Here is a 25,758-nt window from a genome sequence, read left to right on the forward strand (position 1 = left end):
GTTTCTTTTCTTTTTTCCATCCTAAAACTTCTGTCTTAGAATCAATATGTTGTATTGGCTCCAAGTCAGAAGAGTGATAAGGGCTAGGCAATGTGGGTAAAGTGACTTGCCCAGGGTCACACAGCTAGGAAATATCTGATGCTATATTTGAACCCAGGAATTCTTGTCTCAAGCTACTGATCCACCTAGCTGCCTCTGGTCATCGTTTCTTACAGCACAGAATTGTCCCCATTTTTAAGAAGAGATAAAATAGATTCTAGAAAATAGAAATGAGAAAAATTCATGTCTATACAATTCTAGGATAAATGATAAGACTATAAGTTTCAGGGAAAGTGCCAACTAACACTGATGGAGGAACTTTCCTCACCTGGAATCCCCTCTACCAGTGAAATCATTGGTTCAGTCCATAGTCCTAGCTCTCTAAGTAGACAGTGAACCAGAAGTAGCATTATAAGCAAAGGAAAAGCTTCAGCTTCTTCAGTCTAAAAGGCTCCAAGCCAGCTTGCTTTCTTTCCTCAGTGCTCTCCCCATTTCAAAAATATAACCTCTAGGGGGGGAGTGGGTACACTTAAGTAGCCTAGCTGAAGGGCATCAACTGCTCATGTGCAGTCATCATCATGATGCTGCCATAGCAACCCAGCACCATCAGTGGTAGAACTCACTCATGAGCTTCCCCTGGTGGATAGATAAGAAACAAATCATCCCAACCTGAAAGAAAAGAGGATTTAAAGAAACCAGTGGAGGTATATCATGAACTCACTTTCAAGGTATGATTTAAAAATATGTTTTAAAAAAAAGATGGAAAGAGAGACACGGGAAGCATGGGGCGGGGGGAAGAGGCACGGTAGTGATATTTGTTCAATGCTTCAAAGATTTTTTTATTTTACCAGAGTGACTAAAATCTCATAAGGAGATTGCAACTCCTTAATGTCTTTGTGGATGACCTGAACAATTATTGCCCAGAATTTTATCACCTGGTGGCCAACTTTTTGGTGACTTGCCTCTTTATATTTAAGTAGGCTGGTCCTCCATAAATTGCTATCAGGTACAGTCTTGAATCATTTCTATTTTGGTACTACGTGATAGAGAGTGTGCCCCACTGGCATCATCTTCTGCCATCAGCATTACCACCACAGCACAATGAGACAATGGAGGAGAACTTTAGTGGTAATAAGTAGTGATGTGGGCATAGAAATGAGTGGTACAAACCTCCATGGGTGATGGAAGGCTGGAATGCGCCTATGCTTCAGAAACATGAAAAAAAGAAAATAGGAAGGAATTTTTCAGTCATTTTCAGAGAAAGAAGAATATATAGCTGTTGTTTGGGAAATGTTAGCAGATCTTGGGGAAAATAGTCAAACTGCTTTCTATACCCAGGGAAATGACCTGTAAATAGGAAAGGTTAGATGAAAAGTTATTTTTATTCATATTATTGACTTGTACAATGCTTAAATGTTTCCCGGTATCTTTCCTCTCCTTCCTGAAGAGCCATCCTATATAACAAATATTTTTTAAGAAAAAAGAGAAAAATAAGGAAAGCCAATCAATGCATCAGATAATACATACATACATATATACATACATATATATATATACATATATATATATACACATATATATGCAATGTGCCACACTACTGATTCTCCTACTCTGCAAAAGCATGGGGATCAGGGTCTTCCCATATCTCTTCTTTGGGGCAATACTTGGTTTTTATAATTCTGCAACCCAAATAAACATTACTAAAAGAAATGTAGCCCCAATATATCATAAGAAAGCACTTCGTTGCTTTAAGTCAGTTACATATCCTCCACAGCGAAAAGTATTACATCTCAGAGTACTCAAAGAATTTACAGGTGAAATTGTAGATAATCTCTGTGGAATCATAGTGCATGGGAGAGGAGCCAAAAGACTAGAGAGGAGGGAAAACTGCCTCAGTTTTCAAGAAAGAATAAAATTGATTTTAAAAAATACAAATGAGGAAAATTCACATCAATCTCTGTCAAATTCTAGAATAAATTATTAAACATGTGAACATATAGAAAATAGTTATCACTAGAGGCAAGCATAGGTTAATTTTTTAAATTAATTTTAAATTTAAAAAAAATTCCAAAATAACTCCTTTTTTTTATTTTTTGATAGAGTGAAATTCATTTGTATACAGTTGAACAACTGTATACAAAATATCTTTGAGGGAAATTTCTAGTCATATACTTTAGGACTTTGGACTTGGTTCTATCCTGTTTTGCATACAGGACTTTGGTGAAAGATACCCTGCCCCCTAATTAAAAAGAATTGAGTTCAAAGTCCTGATTCCATTGCTCACTGACCATGTCATCATGGGGCGAGTCATTTCATCGTTCTACGATTCAGTTCTTCAACTACAATGTGAGTTCGTCTTATTTTAATGCTTCACCATGACTTGGAGGTTACTCTGAGCTCCAACAGGCTCAAACCAGACTAGTTTAGAAGTCCATGCCAGTGTTAGACAATGTGTCTATCCTTTGAGGACTAGCCTTGCTCAGCACCCAGAGAAGCTCATTTTCAGAAGGTTGGTTACCAGCTAATGAAGTTATTTTGGATGGCAGGCAGCTCCTCACTGGCATAGTGAACAGAGAGTTGGCCATAGAGTCAGGACTGAGCAGTCTACATTAGACCTGAATCTACACATTGGTCCCAATATACAGGACACCCTGGACAAGTTGCCTAATCTTTTTGTGCCGCTGGCAAATTTGGAAATTTCCCTTATCAGTGAAATCACAGGTCTGGTCCACAGAAAAGCAAAAACAACAACAACAGGAAAAAAAAAACTTATGAACACCATCTACTAAGGTGTTGAAGGATTGTGTTCTTTTGATAATAGTCTGCTGATTGGTTTCCCTAACTCAAGTCTGTCCTCCCTCAAATCCATATCTCTGCTCAGCGGTCAAACTTATGTTTCTGAAGCATGAGTTAACTTTGTTTTCCCCCTTCTTTTTATTTACAGTTTTTATTTCTCTAACATTTAAAAAAAATATTGAGTTCTGAATTCTCTCCATCCTTCCTTTTCTTTCCCTTCTACCTCTCCCCCCATCCTTGAGATGGTAAGTAATCTGATAGAGATTTTACATGTACAATCACATAACTCTTTGCCCTCTCTTCCCTCTGCTTCTAATACAATAAACTCTGATATTTCCCTATTATCTCTGTGATGGGTCTTTTATAACGTGATGCCTTCCTACCTTTTCTGGGATTCTTAGACTTTACTTCCCTCCATGGCAGAATCCAGTGACACTGGCATCCATTCTTGCTATTCCTTTCACACAACCCTTCATCTCCCAATTCGAAACATTTTCACTGGCTGTCCCTCATGGTTGGAATGCTCTCCCATCTCATTTCCTCCTCTTGGCTTCTCTGGCTTCCTTCTAGTTCCATCTAAGCTCCATCTACAAGAAGCCTTTGCCAGTCCTTCTTAGTCTTAGGATGTTCCTTCTGAAACTAACCCCAATTTATGCTGAATGAATCTTGTTTGTAAATAGTTGTCTGACACTGTTTCCTCCATTAGACTGTGAGCTCCTTGAGAGTAGATCTAGCTTTTGTCCTTCTTTGTCATCTCTTGTGCTTGGCACAGTGCCTGGCACACAGTGCCTGGTACACACTGATAAATGTTAGTTGATTGATCGATTATCTGTAAAGACAGTTTCCACATGAATGAAGTTGTAGCTCTTAAGAAGTATTGAAGACTATATAGGGAATAACATTAATGATTCTACTAGTAACCTTATGGGTTTTTAATGAGGACAATGGTGTATAAATGCTTAATGATTGTGGGTTAGTATTATGAATAAATAGGAGGCCTTTTTATCCAATTTACAAATGACAGAAAGCCAAGAGGGATAACTAGTATGTTTATAGGGCAAACTAAGGATTCAAAAGACTCTTTAGCAGTAGGAATGATGTACAGACTCCAAAAAAAAAAAAAAAAACCCAAACCTCTTAAACCATGGTTCAAAAAATTAAACTGCACAGGATAGGGGAGACATGGCTTAGACGTACATATTAAAAAACAACTTAGAGATTTTAAACTGGTCATCAGTTTAGTATGAGCCAACAAGGGAGCATGGTTGCCAAAATAGCTAATATAAAACTTGGGCAGCATTCTTGCAAGTTCACTATTGACTTTTGTACTCTATGCCATAATCCTTTTTTTTTTCAACTCATCTCTTTGTCCATTGACATTTATTTAAAAAAATTGTGTTATTTTATTTTAAAAACAAATTTCCACATAAGTTTTCCAAAGTTATGGAATTCATGTTGTCTCCCTCCCTTTTCCTTCCCGTCCTCCTGGAGTTGTTTAATTTAGTCTGGGTTATACGTCTGTACCATAATTCTTAATACAATTAAAAAAAAACTGAATCAAGATTAACCAGTTTGTGGGGGAAGGGGAGGTGCTGGGTGGCTCAGTGGATTGAGAGCCAGACCCAGAGATGGGATTCAAGTCTGGCCTCAGACACATCCTAGCTATGTGACCCTGGGCAAGTCACTTAACTCCCATTGCCTAGCTCTTCCTGTTCTTCTGTCTTGGACCCAATACACAGTATTAATTCTAAGACAGAAGGTAAGGGTTTAAAAAAAACAGACTAACCAATTGGAAGAGTTTCCTGAAGTATTATAAACTTAAGGGATAGAAAGGACCTTAGAAGGAAATAAGTGTATCTATATTGTGCTAAGCACTTTATTTATTTTTAATTTAATTTTTTAAAAAGATTTTCCCATGGTTACATGATTCATGTTCTGTCTTTCCCCTCTTCCCTCCCTACTCCTGGAGCTGACAGGCAATTCCACTGGGTTATACATAGATTATCACTCGAAACCTATTTCCATATTATTCATTTTTTGTAATAATCTTTTAAAATCAAAATTCCAAATCATACACCCCTATAAACAAGTGCTAAATCATACATTTTTCTTCTGCATTTCTACTCCCACAGTTCTTTCCTCTAATGCAGATAGCGTTCTTTTCTCACTCAGAATTGTCCTGGATCATTGCATTGCTGAGCACTTACAAATATCATCTCATCTGATTCTCACAATAACCCTGTAAAGTAGATAGTGCTATTATCCCTACAGTGGAAGGAACTGAGTCAAACAGAGACAAGGTGTCAAGTCCAGGGTCAAAAAGTTAGCAAATACCCAAGGCCCAGTTTGAACTTTGAAACTCTAAGCCTAGTGAGGCCATGTAGTCCAAACCCCTAATTTTACAAATGAGGAACCTCCGGCCTATTTAAGGTCATGCAATTAATAAATGACAGCTGGGAGAGGGACCAAGGTCTTCTGACAACAAACCCAGGACTCTTCCTCCTGCCTCACACTGGCTTCTGGGTTGCTTTTAAATCTAAGAGTAGAACCCAATTAAATAGACTGGAATAAAGCTGCACTCTTTATATAACCTTGCTTCTATACCCTGGAGATGAAAAATGGATTAGATTGTCAACAGGCCTTCAAACTCTGCTAAAACCCCATCTACTGAACTATCATAGTGAATTTAGTATCTTCATAAACTTTTCCTTGCAGCCAACATCGTTTGTGGTTTCCAGGGACAAACATTTTTGTAAAGTTGATGCTTCTAATATATGAGGTTGGTCCCTTCCACTTTTCCAATATTTGCCAGTATGTATGTGCGTGTTAGGGGGGAGGTTGGGGAAGAGGCGTTTTCCCATGGTGCCCTGCAGTCACATCGTGACCCCTGCAATGCCGAGCTGACTATTTTATTAGTCAAGGACCATAACTTACTTAAACTTGATCTCTCACTCAGTGCCCATGAGGCACTTGGTAAATGTTAGTTGAATCGGAATGAATAGACCGTTCCTAAGAACTTTGATGGGCAGAAGAGAATGAGATGCCAAGAAAGTTGATGCGGCCAGTTTGCTTGTCTTTCATCTTGCAGAGGGGAGCGCTGATGGCATCTTTGAAATCTAATAGCATTTCCTTAACAGTTCCATCTGCTGTGATGACAACAGGATCAGTGTTAATGCTCTCTCTGCACCAGCTCATTACAGACTGCTCTTTCCAATTTGGGGTAAAGGTAAAGACCAGGTAGAGCTGGGACAGAGAGAGAGAGAGATAGAGAGAGAGAGAGAGACAGAGAGAGACAGAGAGAGAGAGAGAGAGAGAGAGAGAGAGAGAGAGAGAGAGAGAGAGAGAGAGACAGAGAGACAGAGAGACAGAGAGACAGAGAGACAGAGAGACAGAGAGACAGAGAAGAGGGGGAGAGAGACAAAGAGACAGAGACAGAGACAGAGACGGACACAGAGACAAACACAGAGACAGACAGATAGACAGACAGAGAGACAAAGTCAGAGAGAGACATAGAGAGATCGAGACAGAGATACAGAGACAGAGAGACAGTGAGAGGAGGGGGAGACAGAGACAGAGATAGAAACAGAGACAGAGACAGACAGACAGACAGACAGAGACAGAGAGAGAAGGAGGGAGAGACAGAGAAACAAAGACAGAGAGACAGAGACAGAGGAGGGAGGAAGACAGAGAGAGAAGGAAGGAAGAGGAGGAGGAGAAGAAGAAGAAGAAGAAGAAGAAGAAGAAGAAGAAGAAGAAGAAGAAGAAGAAGAAGAAGAAGAAGAAGAAGAAGAAGAAGAAGAAGAAGAAGAAGAAGAAGAAGAAGAAGAAGAAGAAGAAGAAGAAGAAGAAGAAGAAGAAGAAGAAGAAGAAGAAGGAGAAGGAGAAGGAGAAGGAGAAGGAGAAGGAGAAGGAGAAGGAGAAGGAGAAGGAGAAGGAGAAGAGGAAGGAGAAGGAGGAGGAGGAGGAGGAGGAGGAGGAAGAGGAGGAGGAGGAGGAGGGGGAAGGCTAGGAGGGAAAAAGAGGCAAACTCAGAGGAAGAAGCAGTGAGAGAAGCTGAGGATGGGGGTGGGGATGGAGGCTCCCCCTGAAAGGGCTTACAACACGTGCAGCTTTATTTCATGGCCTGCCAAATGCCCCTTGCTGTGTCTCTGAATGGAAAATGGGATAGAACAATGAAGTGGAATTTACAAAGCCTTTGAAAAAGCAACTGCTGTCAGCATGTGCTCCAAATATGCCAAGTATTGCTTTCAGGAGAGAGAAGGCCTTTTCTGGCCTGCATAGGCCCCATGACAGCCGGCAGAAAACAACAAACCTGGCAGTGCTCTGACCCTCGGGCCCTAGCCTCTCTTTTCCTCATGCACTTCATAACTTCTTTTGGAAACACACAAAACCTGAATTTATAACTGGTCTGTTTAAAGGAAGAAGAAAGGAGTATACACATATAAATATACAGATGATGGTCTAATTCAAAAGAGGAGGATTTCCAGGCCTCAAATCAAATGGTTCCCTTGTTGAATTAAGAATTTCAGAAGTAACATAATCTGGAAGTGCAATCAACATTATTTCTGTGATCTTGAGATTTTAGGGAGATTATGTTTAGTTTTCCCTAGAGATTAGTCCTTTATTAACCCATATTTTCATGCTGGTTATCCCATAGCCAAGAACAATATTTTGACACCTGCTGAGTTGCAGCCAGGGCAAGATTCTGATATCTGCTGGCCCATGAAACTCCCTGTGAAAACAGTGCCGTGTTTCTCACTAGATTTCTGTCTCTGTTTTTTAATAAGATTTTGAGCCAGGAACATTGAGACCATGTAGTCAAACCTAATCTAGTATCTAGATTTGACTGTCTAGTAAATTTTTTTCTAATAAAAAAATGAAGATTTTACAGTTGAAGAAGCTGAAGTCCATTAATTTATATATATATATATATATATACATATATATATATGTATATGTATATATATATATATATATATATATATATATATAATTTATACTGTACTAGAGGACCAGGAACCAGAAAAAAAGGATGCTTAATAATTAAAGGACCTCCATGAACCTAAATGTCAAATGAAGATGAAGTCACTTTCTTTTTTTTTTTAAACCCTTACCTTCTGTCTTGGAGTCAATATTGTGTATTGGCTCCAAGGCAGAAGAGTGGTAAGGGCTAGGCAATGGGGGTCCTGTGACTTGCCCAGGGTCACATAGTTGGTAAGTGTCTGAGGCCAGATTTGAACCTAGGAACTCCCATCTCTACTGAGCCACCCAGCTGCCCCCTGAAGCCACTTTCTCTGTGCCATGCAAGAGCTATTCCTGAGAAGATATGGAAATATAGTGAGATACACTTGAGTTTTAGAGAGCAGCTACGTGGTGCTGTGGAAAGAGTATTAAGCCTGGAATCAGGAAGACGTGTGTTCGAATCTCCAGCCTTAGACACTTAATGGCTGTGTGACTCTTATTCTCTGTTTGCCACAGTTTCATCATTTGTAACAATGGAGACAATAATAGCACCTACCTCTCATGGTCCTTAGCAAGAATCAGATGAGATAATTATAAAAGGTTTAATAGAGTGCCTGGCACATAGTCATCAATATATCAATGTCAGCTATTATTATTATAATTATTAATCCTCGAGGATCCTGATGAGCTCCCCAGGTCAGCAACTTTTCTTTGGAAATTAGTTCGAGGCAATAGTTTAGTTCTGTGCTCCCTAAATTCCAATTTGAGGTACAAACCCCCTAACCCTTGTTTGCCTTTCAACCTACTCTCTGTTACCTTCCCTCTTGAATCTTAATTATTTTTCCCTTTTTGTTGCTATAACTAGAAATAGCTAAGTGACAAGATATAGAGAGAGCTGAACCTAAAGTCAGGATGACCTGAGTTCAAATCCTACTTCAGACACTAGCTGTGTAACCTTAAGGCAAGTCATTGAACCAAACTCAGTTTACTCATCTATAAAATGGAGATAGTAGTACCTACATCTTAGCGTTGCAAACTTTAAAATGCTATATAAATGCTTGTTATTAAGAGTTATTTGAATCTCTTCTCCTTTTGCCTTTTGCTTCTATATATTCTACACTAAGAAATATCTTTAAGGGTCTTTGAATGAAACTTGAGGGCATTGCCCAAGCCCTTTATTTACATGAACTGGTTTTAGTCTTGGGCTCATTCAGTTGTTTTCAGTTGCATTTGGTTTTTCATGATGTTGTTTGGCATTTTCTTAGAAGAGCTACTGTAGTAGTTTGCTGTTTCCTTCTCCAGCTCATCTTACAGATGAGGAAACTGAGGCAAACAGTGTGAAATGACTTGCCCAAAGTCACACAGCTAGGAAGTGTCTGAGGCCAGCTTTGAACTCAGGAAGAAGAGATTTCCTGACTCCATGTCAGGCATTCTATGCACTGTGCCACCTGGCTGCCGTCAGATTTAAGCATGATTGTCATATATACACTCTAGATAATAATCTATGGCATGTGCGAGGTAGTGTTTATTTTACCCCAAAGATGTCAGAAGGCCTTAAAGCATCCAGGGTAGCCCATGAATATTCTTTGTTTTGCACTGAGTTCTACCTTATTCCCTCCCCACCTTAAACCGCAGGGATTTTTATAGTCTTCCAAAACAGCACTGTGTAGTTTGGGTGCATCTTAGAAGAGAAATGAACTTGGGGCTGCTAGAAAAGCAACTCCCTTGGCAACCCATGAGAATCCTCTTTATGCCAGAGATCCATAAGAGCCTCAAGCCAATGCCTTCCATCCTGTTTGAAAGAGGAATGAATTCGGGTTAACATATAGCCAATCTTTTCCCCACTGGACAAGCACCCTCCACATAACTCAGAGTAATGGCATCCAACAAAGCTCAATCTTTTCTGCTCCTCCAACTCTGAGTCCACATGCTAGATCCTTGGCTTTGGACCGTTCTCAGGCTTTGTGAGTGAGAGCATGTAAATCTGCAATCTTCCTCTGCCATGAGTAGCTCCTGAGCAGAGACTAGCATTTATGGCTCCTTCCTTCCCACCAGGACCTCCTGACTCTCAGCTTCGGATTCTATTATCCTGGGTGGACTTTGATTTTGCTCCTGTTCTGGGCATTTGAATAATGTTAATTTCTATGGATGTTAACTAAGGTATAAAAGTAAGTCATCCAAAGGGCAGCTAGATGGTACAGTGGAGTTGAGTACTGGACCTAGCGTCAAGAAGACTCAGAGAGGAGGCATGGTAGGTAAGGTGAATAGAATCAAGGACAGATGAATCTGCATTGCTAAAGGTAAGAGAAAAGCCAGAGAGGGTGTGATATTTATTCTCTTGACTAAAGGAAAAAAATGCTTTTGTATTTGGCTGCTCAGAACCCTATTGTCTGTCTCCCTAGTCTACTCTTGGGTTCCCTGAGATCTGTAAGTTGTAGCAAAACCCTTCCTAACATCCTTGCTCCCTAAACACAGGGTCAAAGATGGAAGGCACAAAAATGGAGCTTTTAACCAAAAAAGGAGGCAGCTAAGTGGCTTAGTGGATAGAATTGTAAGGAATTAAATTTTATGGTTGGACTAAATATATGAGAATTTTAAGATAATACTGTGGTTGCCGATTTTAAAATTAATACAGCTCAAGTTAAAATGACTTTTAGCAGTTTGTATTTACAAAAAAGGTGGAGAGAGTGAAAGTAGAGAAATGAAAAAGAGGGTAGAGAAGATCTCTATCCCATCACACTAAATATTTGCTCTGGTGCTTGTTCACTAGCAGGGCTTGTTAACCCTTGACCAGAGGACCTGGAGTTCTACCCTTGCAACATCCTCCAAGAGGGGAAGGCCTCTCTGGAACTAATCTCTCTCCAGAAGTCAGGAAAGGAAGACCAGCTATTCACTCACTCAAGAGGCAGTTCAAAGCCAAGGTCCCAAGTTGAAGCCAAGGTCTAAGTTGTAGCTCCAAGCCACAGTCCTAGTCTAAGATCCTCCAAGTTGAAGATTCAAGCCAAAGACCACCAGCCAACGACTTTGAGGACTTTTTATAGTCACCTTCTTTCCCTTCCCCTCTTCACAGGGGCCAATCACAGCTTCCAAATTGCTTAGCACTGCCCAAGGGGGCAATGTCTGTGTGATCCACTTCTCACCCTCTGAAAGTATCAACTCTTATCAAAGGATTCACAAATTTCTGATTGATTGGGTCAAAAGGGTGGAACTCTCCAAGTAAGTGACTTGTGAATTCTCTTACTTGATAACAAAGTGTTAACTCAAAATAGACAGAGAGAATAAAGAATTCCTTTCACAGAATGCTGGGCCAAGATCTGATTTCAAATCCAGCCTCAGACCCCAGGTAAGTAGCTTACCTGGGCAAGTCATTTAATCTCTATTTGTCTCTATCCAATGGAGAAAGAATGGCAAATTACTCCAATATCCTTACTAAGAAAACTTCATGGACAAGATGATCCATAAGGTGATAAAGAACTCTGAATACCAAAAAAGGAAAAGGGGAGGCAGGGGGAGCAAATATTTGTTAGCTAGGTAATGCAGTAGATAGAATGCAGGTTTTGGAGTCAGGAAGATTCTTCTTCCTGAGTTTAAATCTGACCTCATACTTACTAGCTATGTGACCCTGGGCAAATCATTTAATCCTGTTTGCCTCAGTTTCTTCATCTATAAAGTAAGCAAGAGAAGAAAATGGTAAACCTCTCCAGGATTTCTACCAAGCAGGTCCCAAATGGGATCATAAAGAGTCAGACACTGTTGAAAAATGACCAAACAAAAATTTTTTAGCAAAGTCCATATGATTATTCTCCCATGTTTTAGAGCTTTAAGGCTAACATTCCCCACCATTTTTACTCAGTGAATCTCTCCTTCAATTACATTGACTGAGCACTTCCAAGCAAATATTACAAAGGTAAACCAGTAAGAAATATAATAAAGCAAACACCACCCCATGAACCAGTAAAGAAACCTATTTAGGCTTCAAGTGTCTAAGGAGTTATTATTATCAACAAGCAAGTGAAAGGCAAAAATGTATAAATTCTTAGCCCTGTCTCTGTGATATTATTTTATTACATGTTCCTTTCAGTCTCCTATGCCTGACTGCTCACAGCTTTGCTTTATGAGAGTCTGTGAAGCTCACTGCTAGCTTAACCACCCCTGTTATTGGAGATAGAAAGAAAAAGGAGCTATAAGCTAATTTTGTCTTTTTATTTATAAACCGTCCATCACTCTTTCTTGTTGGGACTCTGAACCAACAAAAACAACATATTGATTCCCTGCCAGACACATTCATAGCTTTCCTCCTCCTTACATTCAAATTACATTCTTCCATCCCTTCTCTCCAAGGGGGAAAAAAATCCTCTTCAAGGATTTCACATTCTAGATATCTGGATTGCAAACGATAGGAAACAATGAATCTATGCACGTGATCTTTTTTCCTACTTTTGAACTTATTTTACATGCATACTTCTTCCATTGTTCAAAAGCTCAGAGATTTCTTTGATGTGGACCCCCACTACCAACCAAGGCAGATTGAAATCATTCTGTGCCTTAGTAGATGATCTTGGTGAGTTGCTGTTGGCCTATCTGTTGAATGGAGAAAGAAATGGCAAACCACTCTAGTATTTGTACCAAGAAAACCCCATGAATAATATTGGTATGCTATGGTCCATGGGATCACAAAGAGTCAGATCTGAATGACTGAATAACAAGAACAACCAATCAATGAGGAGCCTCTCTGAATTTAGCTAGGATGGTGCTTGAATGAAAGGCTTTTACAGATCCTGAAGTAGGAAAGGGGCATAACCTTGGGAATCTGGGTCACTTCAGAAGAATAAGATCAATCATAGAAGCATCTATACACAGGCCAGTTGGAACAAATGGGACAAATTTTATCAGCTCACCTAATCATTTCTATTTTCCATTAAGATTTTCTTAGCCAAATTAACTTCCTAACAATTAGAGCTATTAGAAAGTAGCCTGGACTGCCTTGAGAGCTTAATGAGTTTCCTCTCTTTGGAGATCTCCAAGTAGAGGATGGACTATCACTTATTGGATATATTATAATAGGGATTCCTTTTATCTAGAGGTTAGATTAGGTAACCACTGAGGTCTGTCCCAGCATATTCTCTGATTTTATGATGTTTCACGACTACACTGCTCATAATAAAAATGGCTATAATGGGAGTTGACATTTATATAGCACCTTCAGTCGTGTACATTAGTTCATTTGATTTTCACAGCAGTTCTATGAGACAGGCAGTACCAGTATCCCCATTTTATAGAGGAGGACACTGAGACTGAGATTTTAAATGTCTTGCTCATGATCATACGATTAGAAAATGCTAGAGGCATGAGTCCTGCTCAAGTCTTTCTTGACTGCAAATTCAACACACTTTCTTCTATGCTAGGTATTAGTGTTTCAATGTCCCTAACCTGCTGCCTTGTATATAATAGGAGCTCCACAAATAATTAGTGGTTTGATTGTGGGTGAAAAGATTGGCTGACTGACTGCAGGTGAGCTGGGGGACACAATGAAATAGCAGCATGGGGAGAAAGTGGGCATGCCTAGTAGAGGGTTTTTGCATGGGAAGGAACAGAAAAAGAAATTGTTGGACAAGTACATATTTCTGTGGGATTATAAACCTTTCTGGCCTATATATATATAGCTCTATTATTCTGCATATTTACAATATAAGAGAGATAGAAATACTATAGCGATACAGTGTTGGAGTGTGGTACCAAGCTGCTTGATTGCTTAATAAAAGCTATTTGATGATTATAATAATTCAGACTGCCATTATAAATTAAGTGGTAGAATCCACAGCTGTTTGGAAATAGAAAAGTGTGAAATTCATGCTTTGTGAGATTCCAGTCCATTTTCTCTTACTCTAGGCACTAAGGTCTCTAACAAAGGACTGGGACCTGAGTTCAAACAAATGCATTGTTACAGCTCAGACTAGAAGTATAAATTTGACCCTAATGAATGAATTTGCTAAAAGTAATTTCCTGCTTAGACTTGAGCACTAGTTGTGCTTTACTTCTAACTTCAGTTCATTTTTCAGCAGGGAGTCTATATGAATGCAATTTGCATAGCCTATGTCCACTTTCCCAACTGCTCAAAATAATTTTGAATTTCAAAAAGACAGCTAATGCATCCCCAAATTCTATGAAGACCTACATCTGAAACATTCCAGATGGATTATAATATACCTATTTTGGGAGAGTCAGATTTCATTGTTTCCCTCAGTAATCTAATTCATTTTTCAACAACAATTTTCTAGGACCTCTTGTCCAACCAGGATGCAAACCAATGCTTAAACACATGCAAAATTAGGAACTACTATATAAATCAGATATATTTATAAGACTGATCTTTATTGAAAAAATATAAATTTTACCCTTATATTCACATGCTGCCAAGTTAAAAAGGAAGTTTTTAATTTCTTTGATGCTAAATGTAGCAGTCCACCCATAGCTATGGGCAAGGGAAACAGTTAGTGTGTACAGAGTGGTTTAGAAGAGAGCATGCTCAGTCTTGAGCATGCTCAGTCTGGTGTATGGCTGGGAAAGGCTCTGACCCTTGACCCCAGCTTCCCCCAGGTTAGGCAGGAAAACAGGTTTCTTTGTGCTCACCTGGCTAAGAGAAACCACACCTATACCTTGTCATTAACCAATGATAATCATCCCTATGTATTGTGTATATTTGCATATCAAAGAGATTAAATACAGGGCACAGCAAGCTCCTCCTTCTCTGCTCTTCTCTCTCTTCCTCTCTTGGATCTCAGCTCTCACTGATGCCTGTCCTTTGATTCCTTTCCTTATCTACCTCTCCCACCTGGGACCTGGCCTTCTGCCAGGCACTTTCTTTTCTTTATCATATCTCTGACCTGTGTGGTATTAAATTTGGATCACTGGACGGGTACAAGCCTTCTGAGTAGTCCACTGATCGGAGTTTCTGCTGTGGCTCCTTGATAATTAATAAGGCCTGGATTTCTGACTCATTCCTGCCACCTCATATCTCTAATTTGGCTCCACCACCCCCCTCGTGGCATACAGAACTTCTATCCTTCCTCTATCTTCCTATCTTGAGGCTTCTCGCGGGTTCGAGGAAGCGTCACTAAAACAAAGGAAAACTAAAAGTTTTATATCAAACTCTTGGAAAAGCTATATTGGATTTGAAGTACTCTGATCTACTCTAAAATCACAGCTTGTGAACCCCAAAGATGCCCCCTTGCACTCATTAGATATACTTGCCCATAGTGTAACTTTGTTGTCAGAGAGGGAGGGCCCACATATGTAAAAAGCAAAAATAAAATAAAGGAGCATATGTAGCCAAGGTAATACCTGTAAGGTTTAAATTAAGGTTTTGTTTTTTTTTTTTACTAAATATGAGAGTTATAAAGTAAGATTGTGGCCACCAGTTTTAAAAATATTATAGCTTAAGTTAAAATGACTTTTAGCAGCTTTTATTTACAGAGGTAGAAAGAATGAAAGTGTAAAATGTAGATAAAGAGACAGATTCCTAAAAAGCCTACGAGCTCTTCTCTGGTGAAGTCAGGCTAAGCCCAGCAGGGGCTTCCCCTAAGTCCCTATCTCCACATGGATTTCCTGGTAATCCTCAGTCAGAAGTCTCGATGGTGTCTTCAGCCAGAGTTCTACCAATGCAGCTTCCTCAAAAGACAAGGCAGGAATCTCAGCCACTCACCCAATAAGCAGAAAAGGCAGGATCCAGGAGAAAAGTCTTCTCCAGATGCCAGGAAAGGAATCTCAGCCACTCACTCCAAATGCCAGGAAAGGAATGGTACCTAGACCATGCTGTTCCCTTCTTTTATGCTCCTTTTTCCATATCATTTCCTGTCACTCCCCCTTCTTCACAGAAACCAATTGCATTCTTTCAATTTGCTTAGCATTGCCTGGTGAGGGTGGGGATGGAGGCTGGGAAGGGGGAAGTGGCCTTTGGATGTGTGAGCTTACTCTAGTAAATGACTTGTGAACTCTCATGCTTAATGGTAAGTAGGGTTACTTTAAGTTCTTGATTTGATTAATTAAAAATAGACAGGGGATAGTTAATCCTATCTTCATATACCTCTCAGTCTTTAGATCCAGCAATATCTTCTGGCAAAGTTTTTCTGGTGCTCTTTGCTATTCTCTACTGAGTTTTTGCATCTTTGATGAATGTCTCCACTGGTTACCAAACTGTTCTTTGATTTTCAAACTCCATGGGCTTTCATTAACTTGGCATTTTCTGGGTCATCTACTACTTTCTGCTACCATCTACTGGGGATGTAGTGGCTAGAAAGCCTCTCTCTGGCAAGAAAATCCTACAATTTTTTTCAGCACATAACTGAGGGCTGTGAACTACTACCCCCATCCCAGTAGACAACAACAACAACAAAAAAAAAACACAGCAAAATGCCCCAGACTAAGATTTAGTCTATTCTTTTGACTATAATTCTTCTGGTGCTAATTAAAGGTTCTTGAACCCAGACAAACAATCTGGCTCAAGGTTAGTAAATTCCTTTTAACTCCTTCCAAATTTCTCATTATGAGACTATCCCTTAAACCCAAATTAGAGATTCTGTCTTCTTCAAAACAAAATATTTTAAAAAGCCACAGGAGACTCCATAGGATCTGTGTGGGGGTTGGGTTTGACAAGGCAACCACTCTTCCTAAGGTTTTTGCTAATTATCATGACAATGAAACTAAGTACAAGAACAAGCAGCTTCTCTATGTCCACCTTCATAGAAAGAACTGATAAGAAAAAGTAAGACATTTTTTTATGTACATATATCTTTTTGTCAAATGATGCCTTCTCTAATGGAAAGAGGGAGAAAGAGAGTTAATTGGATATTTTAATGTAACCAACAAATGGATTTTGAAAAAACTTAAATGGTAGGTATTACGAGTAGGGCCATAGTCTCTGAACTATCCACATTTTTGTCCTTGTTAGGCATATCTGCCAACAACAACAACAAAATATCCTCAGTGGTCTCCCTAATAGAGAAACATCTGTCCAGCCTGCAATTCTACTCATTGCCGCCTTTGACAGATCATGTCATTCTCACATTGAAACCTTTTTGTACACTAAAACCTAATGCTTGCAGTGCCATGCTCACCCACTGTAATTCCCTAATTTTCCTTCTCCCAAGAGTCCTTGAAATCTCACCATTACTGTAAAGCCACATAAGATCAAAGTGATCTTTTCTCTGCTTACAAACTAGTCTGAATATCCTTTCCACTTTTCCCATTACCACTATTGGCACTTATGCTCAGACAATACAGAGGCATCATGGTCATTGTCAATAAAGCTGTTTGTTTGGATGCCCTTATAAAAAGGGCAAATAATGTGTCTGCTCACATTAGGGTTTTATGTATTAAAACAGAAACTTCTAAAGGTTCTTCTATTTAACCTGACTTGTAAAAATCCCAGCACAGTGCCATTAGTAGTTATTTAATAAATACTTTTTCTTTTTTTTTTATCATGAAAGAAAGGTTCAGCTTTTTCAATTTAGTTTTTTTTTTTTCCTTTTTAGAAGCAGTACACTGTGCAGAATCACAAATACATGTAATGTGGCAACATTAATATTAAGTACGAATGCTAGCATTTTACATTTCTTGATTCTGTGTATTTAACCTCAGGATGACATTAATTTGGACATGAATAGGAATATATCAAATAAGCTTCCAGAAAGCAGATTTTTTAAAAATGTCACATTACTTCAGTATTGATAAACTTCAAGATTTACTGTTTGATTCCTCTGGTTTAGCACCCTATCTCTAGACTTACATGGGCCAGATTCAATCATGGAGGTCAACCTGCTTTCTAAAATCATTTTTTTCTCATTTTATCCCAGTTCAGAATCACCCCCAGAAAAGCTCAGAATGCAGATAAGGACTGAAACCAAGGTTCAAATTGATCAGGAATCCTACCTGATCAATTTACTTGTGAACAATACTATTTTTGGAGGAAGACAAACTATGAGATAGGACAATTAAATAAAGATCAATTATAGTCTTGCAAATAGTTGTCACCAATAAAATGGAATTATCCCAAACTCTTTTTGGATACCTAAATTGACCCTGTTTATATTTACCTTTCTAAAAAATTTCCATTGTAGTCAAACCTTCTATGTTCATTTTATTTCCTGAGACAAGAGTTTAGGGTTCAGAAATTAGTACTGTTGTTTACAATCTTCGTGACCTTAGACCAGTCTCTTGAATTCCTTAAACTTCAGGTCCCTTATCTGTAAAATGAAAGGCTTTGCCTCTTTTATTCTCAGTTTCCTCATCTGTAAAATGGAGATAATGGCATCTACCTCATAGGCTGTTGTAAAAATCTGATGAGATGATATATTATATGCAAAAACACTACATAAAGGATAGCTATCATTGTTATATTTATGCACCTTGCTAGCTTGGCTATCATACATAAGAATCTACTATATAAATGATAGCTCTGATTATTATTTCTCTGCACCCTTCTAGCTCTGATATCATGTGTCATATCCAAGAGTCCAAAGATCAGCCTCCCTCCAAACTCCCCAATAAATACAGATTTCTGTGATAACCAAAGGAATAGGAGGGGCAGAGTTTATTGACTGCCTCATTAGGCCCACTGCCTGGTTCTCATTAGGGAGCCTTCTGGGTAATGGGCTCATGGACCAGTACTTATTTTCATGGCTGAATAGTACATGTGAGATGGAAGCTTTTTTCTAATTCATATTATATAAATTCTATACTTTCCTATCACCTGAAATAATGGGCAAAGCCCAAGGAAAATCCCAATCAAATGGCTGGATAATCCTTGAAGGGGGAAAATATTTCTGTTTTGCATAAGCTTTTGCTCTCTGCTTAATTAATTCCTAAAACTTTCAGGCCTTAATGAGAATAATTAGACTTGACAGTTACTGAGCTTAATGCATGGCTACGAACAACAAAAACTGTGTTCGGTCTGTAAGCTTCCCAGAGCTCCTTGAAAGACAGGCCTAATGTTATTTACGGCAGTCCCTGTTAGGGGCCGGAAGCAAGGTTGGGATTTTAAATGTGTATGAAGTTCCCCAAGGACAGCCCTTCTGTGGAGCAGGTTACTATAGGCCCCCTTTGTGACTTTCGCTCCATAACAAACCATGGTCTAGACAGGACCTGGCTAGAAATCCCCTTATTACCACCCCAGCCAGACTGCATTTATCATCACCTTGAATGTAATGCTAGCGTAAAACCTCTAGGCCTCTCCCTTTCAGCTAATGAATTGAGCCAACCAAAGCTACTTGGAGCCCTTCCTTGGATTCTAGTCAGTGTCTGTCAGTTTCTGGAAATGCCTCATTTTCCAGAAAGCATTCGTTTGTCAACAGAGGGATAATGCTAAAACCTTCAAGACAAATCAGACCACTAGCAAGGGTCGAGGAGGAAGACAGACTCTCTGAGTCCAAGATGGTAGCCAGAGAGAAACTGCTCTGGGAGGTTTCTTTGATTTATTCTTCTCCTGGCTAACATGAACTTTCTCTGGTGGCGAAGCTCTTTATAAACCCTCGTTTTCCATCTTAGAATCAATATTTGTATTGGTTCCACAGCAGAAAAGCCATAAGGGATAAGCATTGGGGGCTAAATGACTTGCCCTGGTCAAAAGACTAGGCAATATCTGAGACCATATTTGAACCCAGGACATTCTCTCTCTGGGCTGGGCTTCCAATCCATGGAGGCATCTAGCTGTTCCCTTAGATCTCATTTTGAGCAGTTTTAGTTCTCCTCAGATAGGTAGTTGGAACTCCCTTCTCACCACTGGATGGTGCCAATCACATTGGTGGCATCTCTTAGTGGTTTCCATGATAATGTTCCAATTTTCTCATGGGTAAGGTTATTCTAACTGAAACACCTGGCCTGATCTTTAAAATCTACGTATTTTTAACTCAATGAGAAGTACTTGTTCTAGGATGGGATGGGGGAGTGAGTGTTATTGTTCAATCTGTGCCTGAATCTTCATGCCCCCATTTGGGTTGTTTTTTTTTTTTTTTGCAAAGATGCTAGGGTGGTTTGCCATTTTCTTCTCTAGCTTATTTTACAGATGAAGAAACTGAGGCAAATAGGGTTTAAGTAACTTGCCCATGGGCACACAGCCAGTAAGTGTTTGGTGGTGGATTTGAACTCAGGTAGATGAGTTTTCCTGATTTCAGGACCAAAATTTCAGGACCTGGCTACCTTGTGTTGGGTGTTACCAACTTGTAATTTATGGCAGTGATTGTGATGGAGTAAAAGTTGGGGATACAGTGTTGTCCACATGGAGTCATTGCACCTTAGGAAGACATCCTTCTCCAGATACTGTGGAAGAGGGGGAAAAGAGGCCCAGAAGAGCAATGAATATTGAGCATTTAGGGGATTGGGATATGGAAGAATTTGATTTCAGTATTAGAGGGAACTTCCAGCTGAGGAGACTATTGTGTAGATCCTCATCTCTCTAATTTATGATCTTCCATTGTTGACTAGAACTGAAGCATGAATCAAGCCAATAGTTGTATGTAATTGGGAAATTCTTTACAAAATAAATAGAAATACAGTGGAATGTAGATAATGTTAATGCTTGGTTTTCTAAGTCAATGTGCTTCTGGCTGGGATCCTCATACCAGGTTTGACAACACTGACCTAGAATACTGAGAAATTGTGACTTTCTTAAGGTCACCCAGGCTATCTGCACGCACCAAAGGAGGAACTTGAATGTAGGTCTTCCAACCTCCAAGACTAGCTCTCTATTACCCCATACTATTACTCTACAATTGTACACTTGATAATTCTCAAATAGTATCAATAGAGTTAAATGTTTTTGAATATATAGCTTGCTAGGCGGTGTTCAGAAACCAACATGTTGTTGCCTGTTTAAAAAATGGAAATTAAAAAAACAAACAAACAAACAAAAACCATGAGGGCAAGAACCCTGACCTCAGTAATAGCAACAGGGCAGAGAGCTTTGTTTTTAATTTTCAATCAAGGCCTTAAAACAGACTTCACAGGGCATTTAAGCTGACAGTTTTATTTTCTCCTTGAGGAAGAGGAAAGATGAATAAGCGTAAAGCCAGATCATTCTCAAAATAATTGCAGCCCTGACATATCTAAATTAGTTTGTAAAAGAAAATACAGTGGCAATTGATCTTATTAATTAGAGATGTACCAGGATCGTAATACCCACTTATCCACAGACTGCCTGCAGCTACAGAAAATAAAATAAAATAAAATAATAAAATAACCACTTTTCCCTTGGGGAACAATTTGTTCCCCTCCCCAAGACAGAAAGACAACGTTGAAGCAACTCTTTGGCTCCCCCCTTTCCATTCTCCAGCAGTAAGGAACAAACCTCAATATACCATTTTGTCATCAGCTTCTTTTCTGCTCTGAAAGCCCAAAGTTGACACTGGATTACACTGCTGCCTAGCTTGCCTACTGGCTTGTCACAATTGATTGAACATGTAATCTGACAAACAGAAAAAAATGTGCTACAGGAAAATGGCTGCTTTAAAACAAAACAAAACAAAACAAAAAAACCACACAAACCCTACGCGTCATTTACCTGTGAAAGAAAGATGTGTTAACCAATAGCAAGCAGGGATCAACTATCAATTAATTGCTCATTCTGCCTCTGTTCTCTGGCAGTCTGATTTCTACCCAGGATTTGGATAGTTTAGAGTACCATGGAAAAGAAAAAGTCTGGTGATCAAACTTTCATAGTACCAGCAGGAGTGAGGAAGGGAGGGGAGGACTTCTAAATAGGACTTGGTTCTAAATTAATGTAGGAATATCTCTGGGAGGGCTGGATTTGAAGCCCAGGTCAGTCTTCATAGGGATATGTTACTTTCATGTCATTACTGTTGCTCATAAAGAGAGAGGGCAAGAGGGAGAGGGAGAGAGAAAGGGGATGATGCAAAAAGAGGAGGAATAGGGAAGGGAGGTGGGAGAAGAAAAAAGGGGAAGGGGAAGGGAAAGAGGAAGAGAGCGAAAAGGAGAGGGAAAGAAAGGAGGAATAGGAAAGGAAAAAGAAACAGAGCAATAGAAATAGAGGGAGGCAGGTAAAGACAGAGAGAAAAGGAGAGAAAAAGGAAGAAAGGGCAAAAGAGTGGAGAGAAGGGGAATAATGGGGAAAAGGGAGAATAGAAAAGGGGGACAGAGAGAGACAGAGAGACAGAAACAAAGACACAGAGACAAAGACAGACAGACAGAGACCGACAGAGGCAAAGAAACAGAGAGAAAGAGATAGAGATCCTGACCTGGAGGACTTGGGTTCAAAGCTAGCCTCAGACATTTCCTAGCTGTGTGACCCTGGACACATCACTTAACCTACATTGCTTAGCACTTACTGCTCTTCTGTCTGGATTGACACAGTGTCAATTCTTAGATAGAAGGTAAGAGTTCTAAAAACAAGTTTGAGAATGTACAGTATACAGGGAGTTAAGATAGTTTTTTGTTTAATATTTTTTTTTACCTAGTATTGTGTGTGTGTGTGTGTGTGTGTGTGTGTGTGTGTGTGTGTGTGTGGTCATGGTCAGTAGAGAAAGCGGTAAGAAATTTTAAATTTCTTTATGTTTGAGTTGGAGAAGGAATGGGGAAAAGGGGTGAGAAAGACTTTTTGTTAATAGATCTGGCATTGACTTTCTAGATGGTGAAATGGGAGAAAACTAGAAAGAGGAGAATTTAAAAGACTGTCCCCACTCTCAAAGACCTTCCCTACCCCACTGGCATAGATTTGAAGGAGCCTTGGGATGGATGAAGCACAAAACAATCTAAAGCTAAGTGTAGGGTGATCACTTAAATGATCTTCCCTTGAGTTTATCTTATTGAGGGCTGGGCAAAGTTCGAAGATTTAGTTCTAGAAGGGGCCCATGTCATATGAAACACACCAAGAAATTCAAGACTGGGGATAAAAAAGTCTTTTTTTGCTTTTCTCTTCTATCTGAAAACCCCATAGGTCAAATATAGCCTTTGTGAGATATTTAGGAGGGCAAAGGTCCAACAAAACAGAATTCCTGAGCAAGATGGTACAACACTTAGAGTGCCAGACCTGCAGTCTACCAGTCTGAGTTTGAATACTGCATCAGACACTAGGTGTGGAACCCTGAGCAAGTCACTCAACTGCCATCTGCCTTAGTTTCCTTTTCTGTAAAATAGGGATGATAATGGCACCTACTTGCCAAAGTTGTTGTGAGAATCAAATACATATTTGTAAAGCATTTGCAAATGTTATATAAATGATAACTTTTATTATTACTCAATATCAATAATTTATAATATAATGATATAGTCATGCTTTATACATCACAATTTTAAATTATTGATTTTTATTTTATTATTATTAATATTAATTGTTAATGATAATTAATAAAATTAACCTGCCCATTCCTCTCTTTGTGTAATTGACTGCCACCAATTTCTAGGCTGGCAGACTTGGTTCAATTAATGATTGTATTCACACACAAAAAGTTAATGCAGCCCATACACATATGGATTTCTGATCATGTCACTTACCATTAAAAACACTCTGCTGTCCTGGTCCCCTGTGGGAAGAGATGCAAAGAACAAATGCGCCTCTCTCTCTCCTGACATAGGTTGTGAGCATTCATTTCCGGATCTCAAAGAACCAGCCATGGATAGCTCCAGGATGAGGCCAGAAGCTCTCCCAAGCACAGAGGCTCCTGGAGCAAAGGCCTGTATGCATGCCCAAGGAAGGCCTTCTCAAAACTCAGGACCAGAGAAGGGTTCTGATTCTGTTTTCAATAGTCTACATGCAGCAATCAGGAAAAGAAAAAGAACGCTCCCAACAGATCAAAGTCAGAACATCTTAAAATGGAAATGAACATTTAAAAGAGGCCTTTCTCAAGGGAAGCCTTGGCAGTAAATCAGAGCTTTTGAGAGGCAACTGGGGCCTGTGCTGATTTTTGAATAACTCATCGTTTAATAAATGTTCTTTTTTTGTGGCCCTTTGGGGAAAATGTGTGACTCTATGTGAAACCGATGAACCTAAATGATCAAATATTTTTGGTTGTTTAAAAATAAAATCATGGCTTTTTTCCTCTAGTTTTGTGCAGAGAGGAGAACAATCAGGAAGTTTTTATTTCAGAAGTTTTGTAGAAATGCAAAGAAGGCATGTTCACAAGGCAGAAATAAGTTCTTGGGGGCAGCAATTTTAACTTAGTTTCCTATTGGTCAGGTCCTGAGTTTCTATGGTTCAATTGAGGCAATTCAGAGGCTATTTTCAGGTAACACTGCCCCAGTTCCCAGAAAACAAACAAACAAACAAACAACAATATTTTACATTTTGTTTAATGCTTTAAAGTTTTCAAAGTGTTTTCAAATGTATTATCTCATTCAAATCAACAAATATATTAAATACCTACTGTAGACAGAATGCCATTTTAGATGCTCAAGAATATACTGAGTTTAGATCAGACAAATTCACTGCCCTCATGGAGTTTATATTCTCACAGAACACGGAATGTTAAGGGACTTTAGCAGTCTTCTAGTTTAATCCCTTCTATTTCTACACAGGGAGGAGACCAAGAATCAGGGAGCTGAAGTCACTTTCTTGGGATCACATAGCATGTTATCAGCAGACCAAAGCCTGGAATTTGCCTCTCAGTTTCCATTGTGGATCTTTTTTCTATTTGTTGGGGGGGTTTTCTTGACTGAGGAATGAGATCTTTTGGAAGAGGTGTCCCTGGGGGACAGGAGAGGTCTCTAAAGATGGTGACTCAAAGATGGAAGGCCAAACTAAGAGCAAAGAGATGTATAAGCATGCTAAGGAAGACTGCTCTTAGGAAAGAGCAGCCTGGGCTTTCTAGGGTTTAGATTTGTTTTCAAGCTTAGAGTATACAGCCAATCAGTAGTCATTTAGCATAGATAAGTAAAACATTTCTCAGGAAGGGGTGGGAGTAGAAAAAGATCAGCCAAGGGAGAAAAGAGGAGTATTTGGAATACAATTGCAGGAATTATTTTAAGAAACTCTTCCCCTGTTCAAGAACAGGCAAAGAGGGAAAGGGACCAAATAAATACTTCTATAATTTTGAAAGTTCTTTTAGATAAATCTTCAGAATCCGTTGTCCAAGGACAACAAAGAATTATTATGACAGTGTATGAGATCATCAGCTTTTACAGTGTCTGCATAGTTTGTCATATTTTATTTCTCCTCCTTAAAATAAAGGGGGGGGTGTAGGTGGGGGACATAAGAGAACAACCTGACACTTCTAAGAGGTTTTACCTGTCTGAAACTGCAGATGGCACTAAAGATTAGTAGCTAAAAGGCAACAGAATTCAGATTTCCTCCAATGAGAAGGCTCCCAGCCTTTTCTTCAACCATCCTCAAAGTGATGCTTCCTTTGCTTGTAAGTACAAGAACTGAATCCTTCTTGGTTAACTTGACTGTCTCTGCTAACATTTTTTTTTCGCTCAGATATCTGCTGTCTTCTTAGCTGTTCCTGTTATCTACTCAACTCCTTTCCTATAGAATCCTTCAATATTTCTCCTGGCAAAAATCAGAACCTCCTGGCGGTCATTGGCTTATCTTTGCCTTATAAGGTAGAACTCAAGAAATACAACTTTCTCTCAGTTTTGAAAACCAACAATCCTTATTAAAGTTTGCCATTGTCTCCAAATAATAATAAATTGTCCTTGAATGACCACTTTGTGAAGTTTTACTTCTTAAGCTTAAAAAAAAAATCCCAGTCCCTGGCATATAGTAAGCACTTAATAAATGTTTATTGGAAGAATAAAAAACAGTCACATGCAAATAAGATAATGGACCATAATGCTCTGCAGGGTCAATCATTTCTCTATTATCAAATATATCTTCTCAGTTCTCTTTCTATTCCCTTTGCCTACCCTCACATTTAAATGGAAAAAAAAAATTTTTTCCCTATCCAGATTTGATCATTTTTTAAAATTCTGCTTCACATCTTTCAGCTACTAAATGGCTCAATCATGAAAAAGGAA

General features: G+C 39.1%; 1 long non-coding RNA gene across 1 annotated transcript; it reads left to right on the forward strand.

The window, feature by feature from the left end:
• Positions 1-317: 317 nt before the first annotated feature.
• LOC130458367 (uncharacterized) lies at positions 318-23,749 on the forward strand. The gene is made up of 2 exons (XR_008917618.1): positions 318-767; positions 23,379-23,749. It is a non-coding gene; the product is annotated as an uncharacterized LOC130458367 (long non-coding RNA).
• The last annotated feature ends 2,009 nt before the right edge of the window (positions 23,750-25,758 follow it).

Source organism: Monodelphis domestica, chromosome 3 (assembly GCF_027887165.1).
Source record: "Monodelphis domestica isolate mMonDom1 chromosome 3, mMonDom1.pri, whole genome shotgun sequence".
NCBI lineage: Eukaryota > Metazoa > Chordata > Mammalia > Didelphimorphia > Didelphidae > Monodelphis > Monodelphis domestica.